Below are 9,974 nucleotides of genomic sequence, written 5' to 3' on the forward strand. Positions count from 1 at the left end.
AGTGCTATGCAAAGTTGCTGAGGAAATATAAAGCTTCCATAAAAATTCATGTAAACCAACTATGTAAGCCAACATAACAAAACTTTGTAATCAGGACCTCAAAGGAAGGCATCAGTCATCACAATCCCAGATGTACCAGGACTATTCGCATTGGGACACACACAGAGAGAATGATTTTTTAAAAATAGATGTGCATACCCAAGACAGGGAAAAAGAAGCATCCGATTTATCCAAATCCAGGACTTTTCTCTTGACTACAATAGTGAAAGATTCGTAAGTTAGGCTGGGCACAGTGGCTCACACCTATAATCCCAGCACTTTGAGAGGCTGAGGCGGGTGGATCACCTGAGGTCAGAAGTTCAAGACCAGCCTGGCCAACATGGTGAAACCCTATTTCTACAAAAATACAAAAATTAGCCAGGCATGATGGCAGGTGCTTATAATCCCAGCTACTTAGGAAGCTGAGGTAGGAGAATTGCTTGAACCCAGGAGATGGAGGTTGCAGTGAGCTGAGATCATCCCATTGCACTCCAGCCTGGGTGACAGAGTGCTCCATCTCAAAGAACAAAAGAAAGAAAGATTCTTAAGTTAATATACTTAGTGCAGAGAGACTAGAAGTTATTAAAATTATACACTTTAGCTTTTATAGATTTCTTAAAAATTTATGGCAAAGTTAACTATGTAGAAAATTCCATGATTTTTTTCTTACAGAAACATACAGGTTCATCCATTTTCAAATAATACTTGGCCCTATCCTTTTGTTTATTAATTCATTCATTTAAGAACTATTAATTCAGTTCCTATTGTTCCCCAGGCTCTATTTTCATCTCTGCTCTCATGGAGCTTACATTCTAATGAGAGGAGACAAACAGAGAATATAAATAACCTAGCATTTCTATAGCATGGCAGACAGTGAGAAGTGCCATGGAGAAAATTAGAAGACAGAGGATCGGTGAAAGGTAAATAGGCTTCTGGTTGAGTAGGTTGGTTTGAGAAGGTCTCACTGAAATGGTAATATTAGAGCAAAACCCAAAGGAAGGAAAAAAGTGGTTATTTGGAAATGTGGAGAGGAAGCATTCCAAATAAAAGAACAAGCAAAAATAAACACTCTGAAGTATCATCAGGCTTTCTTTCGCTGAGGGGCAGCAGAGATGCTAACATGGTTGGAACACTGAGGCAGGGGAGAGTGAGAGATGAGGTCAGGAAGGTAGCCACGAGCTTCCTCATGCAAGATCTCCTCAGCTATTGGAGGAAATTTTACTTTTACTCTGAGTGACGTGGGAAGCCAATCAATGCTTTTGAAGAGAGGAGTTTCATGACATGGCATAAAGTCTGAAAGTTTTATTTTGAGGATTGTGTTGAAACTGTGTTGTGGCTCAGGGCAGAGGGCAGGAGCAGAATTGGGAGTGCCAGATGCACCAGAACTATTCTCATAGGAGGCAATTGCAATAATCTGGAAGAGAGATGATGGTAGCTCTGAAGCTGGCAATAAGTGATTGTACTTTAGATACAGTTAAAGGTTTGAGCCTATGACATTCACAAGTGGATTAAATATATTTGGGAGAGAAACAGAAAGGATATGTCCAAGGCTTTTATTTATTTATTTTGAGACAGGGCCTTGCTCTGTCACCCAAGCTGGAGTGCAATGGTACAATCGCAGTTCACTGCAACCTCAAATTCCTGGGCTCAAGCAATCCTCCTGCTCCAACTTCCCAAAATGCTGGGATTACAGACATGAGCCACCACACCTGGCCAAGCCCAAGACTTTTAGCCAGAGCTACTAAAAAGGACTAAGTTGCCATTTATGGAGATCACATAAGGAGCAGATTTGGGGGAAAAAGTATTTCAGTTTTGGACATACTGTGTTAAGATGCCTATTAGACATCCAAAAGGAAATACACAAATCTAGAGTTCTAGGAAGAAACAAACTCCCTCATGCTATTTTTATTGTATGACACTAGACTGAATTGACTGCTTTTATATATAATAATCAAGATTCTGAATGCTAGTTGGGTGAAACTGGAGAAACTACATTTCTTAGAATACTCTCTCTTAAGGTTTATTTCTGCCAAAGTGTGATACATATCGCAATGATTAAGTGCTAAACTGTGTGACACTTATTCTAAACGCTAAACCAGTGTAACGGGAGGGAATTCATTGGAAATTAGAGTCATCAAGAGAAATTGCAAGAAAACGTGGCACTAAACTACCACCATGAAGGGTGAGTGGTTTGGGAAGCATCATCATGGGTGGTGGCTAGGATTTCCTAGGGAGAGGACCAGCAGAAGCAGAAGTGCATCAATCCGGAAGGACATAGAGCAGGGACGCACATGCAAAGAAACGTCCCAAAGGAAGAAGGGCTTTCACCCAGTCTGGCATTCCTCAGACATGCAAATGATCCTTTGGACTCTGGGATGTGAATTGCCCATGCCATTGACTTTTTCAGGAAATTCCCAGAGAAATGGGGTCTTCCTAAAGAACAGGATAAGCATAATCTTCCCAGAAAGCATATTTAATGGGGTCATGTGCTTTTAAATAGTAAATTGATGCATTTTAATATTATTCTCAAATATTTTTCCCTTGCAACCTTCTACCTCCAAACTACTCTGGAGTAATGATTTACATTTACATGGCATAATGGGAACCTAACTCCCTAAGACTAAACTTGAAAAACAGATACTTGTAAACTTCCAGTTAGCATATACCAAGGATCAAAATAGGCCCATACGTTTTATATAACAGTGATCCAGCCAAGAAAGTCAGTGCGTGTGTGAGGATGAAAGGGTATTATTTTTGTTTGTTTGCTTGTTCTTTTTTTTTTTTTTTTTTTTTTTTGAGATGGAGTCTCAATCTGTTGCTAGGTTGGAGTGTAGTGGCACTATCTCGGCTCACTGAAACCTCAACCTCCTGGGTTCAAGGGATTCTCCTGCCTCAGCCTCCCCAGTAGCTGGGACTACAAGTGTGTGCCACCACACCCAGCTCATTTTTGTATTTTTAGTAGAAACGGGGTTTCATCATGTTGGCCAGGCTGGTCTCAATCTCTTGACCTTGTGATCCACCCACCTCGGCCTCCCAAAGTGCTGGGATTATAAGCGTGAGCCACCGTGCCTGGTCTATACTAGTATTTAGAGTGAAAATGCTCTGGCCACTTAAAGCAGAATTATTAAAGAATATTAGCTAGTTTATGAAATTTTCCAACAAGTCAGAGAATCAGGCTCAGAAGCAGCATCTCCACGAACAACTTGTAAATCACACAAACAGCATGGACATTAAGAGTGATCCTGCTGCCATGGAGCAGAAGAGCCAGCAAATACACCAGGGCCTCTGTGACTCAGTGGCTCTCTGCTGTGTCCCCCATACTCACCAGGAAACCATGGCAGACGGCACCTCCTTCTCCAGACCTGTCTTCTAGATCCAGGTTTCACACTCATGGTGCCTCTAATAACGAGCCTATGCCGCTGGCCGCTGCCTTAGATGCAAGGGAGACTAGAAAACCGAGTTCTAGCTTCTCCTTTTGAGGACAGAAGGTGGGAAATGGAGAGGAGGGGCAGGGAAACAAAGAGGCAATGCTGTTCAAATATGCTGGATGTCCACAAAAGGCATAAGTGTCCAAAAAAGGGGGCAAAGTTTCCCACATTAGGCCACTGACTGGCAAAGGAATAGCAAAGAGAAAGGGGAATGAGGAGGTAAGCAGGGTGCCCACTGGTCTCTTTCCACTTTCAGGACTTAGGCTTGAGAGGCACAGACACATCAGAACATGAGGATGGGGTGTGTGGAGGGAGCAGCAGGACCCTCTGCTTCTCGTCCCCGTTTTCTTTAAATTGCCCCTGCAACAATCAGATTCCCAGCCATACCAACAGGGTGGGAAGCTTGGTCGAGAAGCTGTAGTCCTGGCACTGCTGCTTTTATAGACCACCTTAGACTGAAAAGAATTAATTTTTTTCTTCCTATTCTGCAAGGTGGAGGCTAGAGAGGAAAATTGCAGGAGTTATAGACGAAATAAAGAAGATTAATTTTTCCAAGTTGTCATCAGAGTTGATTTTATGACTCTATCTGCACAACCAAAGAGGGAGGTTTGCACGCAGCGCTTTCAGAAATCGTAACGAAGAAATAATCACAGACAGGGAAGTGATGGATCAGAGAGCACGCCTCTGAAAACACTGTTTAACTTTTTACTTCCCAGAGAGAGGGTGCTGTTCCTAAAAGATGAAAAAAACACCACCTGAGTCCCCAGAACCAGCAGCATGGAAGGAAAATGGTGGCAAAGAAAGCGGCTCAGGCCTGAGAGGCAGTCTGGGGACACTGTATTGGACCAGACCAACAAGCTATGAGAGAGCGAGCTGGAAAATTGCTTTGAAAAGGGAAGTGGTGCTGCACTAGCTGGGGAGCAGGATGTGGCTGATTGGGAAAAGCCTGGGGTGAAGGAGCTGGAGAGGTTCTTAGGAGTCAGGGAGAGAAAATGAGACCTGATGCAAGAGAAAACAGGAAGTGGCCGGGCGCAGTGGCTCACGACTGTAAACCCAGCATTTTGGGAGGCCGAGGCGGGCAGATCACCTGAGGTCAGGAGTTCAAGACCAGCCTGGCCAACATGGCGAAACCCCGTCTCTACTAAAAATATGAAAATTAGCCGGGTGTGGTGGCGGGCACCTGCAAGCCCAGTTACTTAGGAGACTGAGGCATGAGAATTGCTTGAACCCAGCAAGCAGAGGTCGCTGTGAGCCAAGATCATGCCACTGCACTCCAGCCTGGGTGACAAGAGCAAAACTCCATCTCAAAAAAAAAAAAAAGTGAAAAGTGAACAGTTTTTAATATCAGAAGACAACCAGGACAAAATAAGCATTAAGGAAATGTATATTACTGTGGGTTGAAGAGAGGATAATGCAGACCGTAGGGTCTCTTACAGAATTCCCGGGGAGAAGTGACATGACCTCCAGCAGGGTAAAAATGGTGGAAGGGGAAAAGAGGCCACATACATTTCAGAAAATGACGTCAGATGCTGTCGGAAGGTAGCAATCAGAAAGCAAAATGAGACACTGACTTTGTGGGCTTAAATGTCCTCAGTAGACAGAATGTTGGAGAAGGAAATGATTGTGATTTTTTTGGCGAGGGTAGAGGCCTGGAAAATGATTGTGCTGAATTTGAAGTGATGGCCAAAAACCAAACTTAATTTAATGAGGTAAATATGTTCAGAGTGCATGGATGCAATCCAGGTTAGAGATCAGCAAAAACGTGCAGACCACCCTGGTGCCCGGTGCTGCAGGACTACAGATTCCACGGCATTCTTCCTCCCCCAAGCTCACCAGGCTTCCTGTGGTCTCCTTTCTTCTTTGTGGAATTATTCGTGTATAGAAATCTTGTAGAGTTATTAAAACAGGTTAAAACATGAAGATTGGAAAACAGAAAACTTCAGCTATATGCCCCCAAATCACACAGGGAGTCTCCCGGAGAGAGAGACTAAAATTAGACTTCCTTGATCTCCTATTACAGTCTTTCCTAAGATCACTTGCTGATCAAAAAAATACCTTTATTATGAAAACAGTGAGAAGAGGGTTAGAGAAGAAACTATTCTTTTGGTCAATTTCCTGTGGATGAAGTACTTCTGACCAGAACTAAAGTCACTGCTGCAAAGAGAACAGTCCCAGAATGCAGACAAGGTAGGTCAACGAGACATGGGTTTAATCGTCTGTATTTTGTTAACTGCACCTTTTGCCTCTACAAATACTATCGTTGCCTCATTTACAGGCTGCAGCACTCTCTCCTGTGAATTATCACTGGATTAAGGAAGAGAATGTCTGAATCCCTAATCTCTGAGAGGTCATACAGTCACCCACTGTAGGCAATAGTCACTCAGTATTGTATTCACAAACCACGTGACCACAATTTAGCCACAAAAGTAATCCTGACTTTTTCATGAACACAAAGCAGTCCATGTGAAGGGGCAAGTTGGCTGGATTGGCCGCATTTCCCAGTTAGCCTGGAATATGGGAGATGCTCCATGTTTGTCAAACTGAAAAAGAGGATTCTGTATGGCAGATATAAAACTGAGAGTGTTACACAGATTATCTCATTGATTTTTTTTTTTTTTTTTTGAGATGGAGTCTCGCTCTGTCACCAGGCTGGAGTGCAGTGGTGCAATCTTGGCTCACTGCAACCTCCACCATCTGGGTTCAAGTGATTCTCCTGCTTCAGCTTCCCAAATAGCTGGGACTACAGGTGCTCATCACCATACCCAACTAATTTTTGTATTTTTTTTTTTTTTAGTAGAGACAGGGTTTCACCATGTTGGCCAGATGGTCTCGATCTCTTGTAATCCACCTGCCTCAGCTTCCCAAAGTGCTGAGATTACAAGCATGAGCCACCGCACCTGGCCCTCATGATTCTTTATAAGAATCACATAAAGTAGTGATTTGTCTCTAAATTTTTCATACGAGATCAAGACCTAGAAAGATTGACTAACTTGGCCATGGTTCTAAATAAACTGAGGTTGTCTACCACAAAGATTCCATCTTTCCACCATCCCAAGTTGCCTCCCATGTTCCTGGTCAAACAGATCATCTTATATTCAAATGAATGTAGCTAAAAGTGTCTCTGATGTATTCTTTTCTTGAGGGAGGACTTAGAAAAAGTGCAGGTTTTTGCTTAAAAATACCTTTGTGAACAAATGGGAAGCAATAAAATGGGGCTCTGTAGCCAATCCATGGTTAGTCACGTAATAATGGCCTTTGTAAATTCATGGATTCTTGTATTTGGACAAACAATTGTTTGACAATGGGAGGATACGTTCCCAACATACAGTTGGCCTCACCAGAAGGTGAAAATTGAAGAAAAAATCATTCAAACACCCATATACTAGATCCTTCTCATTTAATCTTGAGGTTTCCATGTTGAGAGGAGCTAAAGGAGATTTCTGTATCCATTAGCCAAGATTGTCCGAAACAAATCCCAGGAAGATGTTTTGAAAGAAGAATCTATCGGACTTATGACTCAGTTCTCAATGGCTTCTTCAGGACCTTTCTTTTAAAACATTATTTTAAAGTCATGCATTATAACACTAAAAAAGCTGAAAGAATGCTAAAATTGCACAACATCCAACCATGCCAGTAAGTACAGCTATTTCCATTTATTCCTATTCAGAACTCGTCCATTCAAAAACATAATTTTATATAATTTAAACCATAGTATAGGTATAATTTGATTGTTTAGCCTAAAATTACACAAATATTTTTTCTATGTTGCAAAATAAGCCTCAAATCTATCATTTTAATGGCTGCATAATATAGTATTATCGCCCATGATATTGTCATCTGTTTAACCATTCCTGTACTGTTCAAATTGTTTCCAACCTCTCGGTATTGTAAACAATGCTAAAATGAAGACTCTTCATGTCTGCAGCTTTTTCCTTCTTTAAGACTATTTTCTTAGGTTATCTTGCCAGAAGTAGGATTACAGAGTCAATCGGTATGAATATTACAGAGTTTTTAATTCAAATTGATATAGTTCTTTCTGAAAATATCCTACTATTGTAACATTGCTGTCTTCTAAGCGTATGTAACACTTTCACCAAGATCTCATTGTTACTGTCACTGTGCTATGGACTGAATTGCATCCCCATAAAATTCCTGTTTTGAAGCCCTAAACCCCAGCGTGACAATATTTGGAAATGAGGCCTTTGGGAGGTAATTAAGTTTAGATGAGGTCATGAGAGTTGGGTCCCCATAATGGGATTAGTGCTCTTACTTCTAAAAAAAGACACCAACAAGCTTGTTTCTCTCTCTCCAACATGTGAAGATACAATGAGCAGACAGCCATCTGCAAGTCAGCAAGCGAGCCCTCACCAGAAACAGAACCTGCTGCCACCATGATCTTAGATTTCCCAGATCCAGAACTGTGAGAAATAAATGTCTGTTGTTTAAGCCAGCTGCTCTATGGCATTTTATTACAGCAGCCTGAGCTAACTAATACACATTATGTTTTCTGTTTTCAAATCGGGTTGGTATAAAACCTTATTCCCTTTCCATTATTTGATTGATCCATTTGAACTTTAATCACATATTTACCTATTACTTCAATTTACCTATAATGTTTCAATGTCTCTATTTATAAGTGCAGTTGAAAGTTGACAAAGGTTTCTGTGGGGATAAAATGAACAGTGGTACAGACTGGCCATTACAAATAGAGACAGTATCTGTGAGGTGGGGACGCAGGAGTGGGATAAAGGATCTAACTTATTTTTCTTACCTTATTGATTCATAATTTTTGGAGCGTCCACAATGTGGTAGTTATTGCATTAGGTGGATAGAAACAGAACAGCAGAGAAAAATAGGTTTCCTGCTCTCACATACCTTATAATCTCATGAGGGAACTGAATCAGAAAAAAAGGAAATTATAATACCACATGAGAAGACTGTGTTGAAAATAAGTTCAGGGATTAAAGAAGCACAGTGAAGGAGGGGCCAAATCAAATATTAACAGGGAAAGGAAGGCATCCAGTTAGAGGTGACATCGAAATGGAAACGGGGCAAGCTAAAGTTGGAAAGATGAAGAGGAAGGCAGGCCATGGTGGCTTACACCTGTAATTTCACCTACTCGGGAGGCTGAGGATGGAGGAACCCTTGAGCCCAGAAGTTTGAGACCAGCCTGAGCAACACACCAAGACCCCATCTCTAAAAACATATATGCACACATACATACAACATAGTAAATAAAGCTAGCCAGGTGTGGTGGCATATGCCTGTAGTCCCAGCTAGTAGAGAGGCTGAGGTAAAAGGCTTGAGTCCAGGGGTCTGAGGCTGCAGTGAGCTATGATCATGCTGCTGCACTCAGATTGGGTGACAGGATGAGATCCTGTCTCTAAAAATAAAAAAAAAGGAAGAAAGATGAAGCAGGAGCCTGGAAGAAGATAGGATATAATAGGAGGAACTAGAGAGAGTTCTAAATAGAGGCGAATAACATGGGCAAATGCTCAGAAGCAAAAGAGAGCTAGCCTAAATACAGAAAGGAATAGCATAATATGGCTTGCCAGAGCTTCCGGCAATCAAATATGGGTGAGATGATTCCCAGATCCTTTATCCCACTCCCGCCCCACAACCTCATGGATGCCACGTCTATCGGTAGAGGCCACACTGCACCACTGTTCATTTCATCCCTACACAGCAACCTCTGCCAATTTTCAATTGCATTTGCAAATTGAGAAATTGAAAGCCTGTGTTGCTTCTGGGTTGATGTGGAGTGATAAGCCGGGAGCATCTGACCAGGCATGCTTTTCTTTATGTGTTGGAACAGAAAAGAATCTGCAGAGATAGGCAGCATACAACAAATCGCAAACCCAGCGGTGACTATAAAAGCGTGGACTGTCTTGTGTCTCCACCCCAGGCAAGCCTGCTCAATTCATTTCTTCAGACATCACTCCGAAATTGCCAGAGTGGTTTCCCACTGACAGACTTCATCGCTGTAGTGTACATCTCTTCACTACCAAGGGGGAGATGAGACAGAGACAAAAAGAGAAGTGGATTTACTGTGCTGGGAAAGTTAAGCACACACTGAGTTGGAATTTCATTTCCACTGAATTAGAAGCTCTGGCTCAGCACGGGCGGCACAGTGATGCTCCCTTAATAACACAAAATAAATAAAACATGGAAAAGGTTTCCCAGTTTGCTTTGGGGGACATTCATGCACACATTCTCTGCCTCTCTCGCCTCTCTAGGAACATTGGACAGTCTCTTACTGCCTTTGTGCTACTTCAGAGCTGCAAAGATTGACCTTAGCCTTAAATAAAGTCAGGAAATGTTTGAATCCCTAGGGAAACAACCCCTGAAGCCTCAACAAATCCATAATTTTATCAAGTCCCAAGACCTGGTGAGGACAGAAAACACATCAAGCTTATAATAACTTGGGTTGGGTGATCCCTGGGACACATTTCTGTGAGACTAGTGATGTGCCTGAGAGAGGACAGGGTAAGTCCTGTCTGAGCAGCA

At 42.1% G+C, this 9,974-nt stretch overlaps 1 long non-coding RNA gene across 1 annotated transcript; it reads left to right on the plus strand.

Moving 5' to 3' along the window:
• The first annotated feature begins 6,782 nt into the window (after nucleotides 1-6,782).
• Nucleotides 6,783-9,644, plus strand: LOC105721997 (uncharacterized). The gene is made up of 2 exons (XR_001108458.2): nucleotides 6,783-7,100; nucleotides 9,373-9,644. It is a non-coding gene; the product is annotated as an uncharacterized LOC105721997 (long non-coding RNA).
• Nucleotides 9,645-9,974: the final 330 nt, after the last annotated feature.

This window comes from Aotus nancymaae, unplaced genomic scaffold (genome assembly GCF_030222135.1).
Source record: "Aotus nancymaae isolate 86718 unplaced genomic scaffold, 86718_ANA_hifiasm-v0.15.2.pri h1tg000039l, whole genome shotgun sequence".
Taxonomy (NCBI): domain Eukaryota; kingdom Metazoa; phylum Chordata; class Mammalia; order Primates; family Aotidae; genus Aotus; species Aotus nancymaae.